The sequence below is a fragment of the Nerophis ophidion genome, linkage group LG04 (genome assembly GCF_033978795.1).
Source record: "Nerophis ophidion isolate RoL-2023_Sa linkage group LG04, RoL_Noph_v1.0, whole genome shotgun sequence".
Taxonomy (NCBI): domain Eukaryota; kingdom Metazoa; phylum Chordata; class Actinopteri; order Syngnathiformes; family Syngnathidae; genus Nerophis; species Nerophis ophidion.
Window position 1 is genome coordinate 18115990 of NC_084614.1, and position 1293 is coordinate 18117282.

Genomic DNA, 1293 nt, shown 5'->3' on the forward strand with positions numbered 1-1293 from the left:
TCTCTCTTTCTGTGGGAGAGCCGGTCTTTATCCCAATGATGCAGGTCTTTGCCGCGGACCGGACCTATTCATGAGAACCCCATGTGCCGTGCCCACCATTGAGGTGCAGAGCAGCATGGCCACAAAAGGATGCCAGAGCCCTCCCTCCCCGCCCCCTAACCGCGACGCTCAACTCCGGCACAGTTTGAAGCTGGAGGGGGGGGGGGTTGAAAAAAGAAGAAAAAAAATCTCACGGGAGTTTCTCATTTCCTTAAAAAAAAAGTTGACAACGCTCTACCGACCAGATTTTAGAAGTTTAAAAACTTTCTGCCGCTAACGGGATCGGAAAGCTCGTTTTCTGCGGCTCTCGTTGTCCCGCCGAGGCCTGCAGGCCTGAATTGATCTGCTCTCCCGGACGACACTAAAGCACACTCAGAAAACCTTTCCCCTGCACGGTTTGATCGTGAATTACCTCCGAAAGCACTTGATGAGACGTCCCCGATCCTCATCCTCCTCCTCTTCTCGGCGATGTCCGACCGCGCTTGTCGTCCCTCTCCTCCATCTTTCACCCTCGTCCACCTCTTGCACCTCTGGTCCCGCGTCCCTCTCCCTCGCCTTCTTCAACCCTCTGCGTCCGGACCCCAGGCCCCGCCCCGCAACCTCCGCCTTTACAATCCCGATGACCCTCTACCAGGTTTTCCCCGCCCTCTCTCTCTCTCTCTTTCAATCGTTGCCCGTCTCTCCCTCGCTCCCTCTCCTCATTTCATGCAGCGCTGGGGTTACCTAAGAGACTGGGCCTGAATGGAGAAAATCTCCTTTGGTACAATGAAGTGGGTGAGAGGCAGAGAGGAGGCGAGCGGCGGAGGGGTGAGGCGGGGGGGGCCGGCGGGGTCGCGTGGGGTGGGGGCGTGGGCAAGTGGGCGAAATATATAGATGAAAAGTTATGAAATCCTCAAAACCGATGAAGTGATTTTTGCCTCGTTTTTCTTGTCCAATCACCTCCTTCGCCAACCGGCTTCTTCCGGCGTCCGTTTTTTTTAGCGACGATACCAAAGAAAGTTAGCAATAGGGGTGTTGGTGGCGGCCATTTTTTGTTTGTTTGCACTGCACGGTACCCCTCTCTCAAAAGACCCCGAGGCCTCTCCGCAAAAACAAATGTTTCTCTTGGGTGTGCCAGTTTTTAACCGCAAATGCTGCAGACCTCGAGGGATGTCTAGTCTTGTGTTTTTTTGTCTTCTGAATTGTATGTTTTAGTTTGAAAAGTAACTCTCCTCTTGTTTCAGGTCACTTGCCCTTCCTTTTGTGTCATCAGTC

At 53.4% G+C, this 1293-nt stretch overlaps 1 long non-coding RNA gene across 1 annotated transcript in view; it reads right to left on the reverse strand.

Moving 5' to 3' along the window:
• The window catches only part of LOC133550528 (uncharacterized), a 4947-nt gene extending 4344 nt beyond the window's left edge, over window positions 1-603 (reverse strand). The window contains exon 1 of the long non-coding RNA XR_009806293.1: window positions 452-603. This is a non-coding gene — a long non-coding RNA (uncharacterized LOC133550528). The remainder of the gene's footprint in view (window positions 1-451) is intronic.
• Window positions 604-1293: the final 690 nt, after the last annotated feature.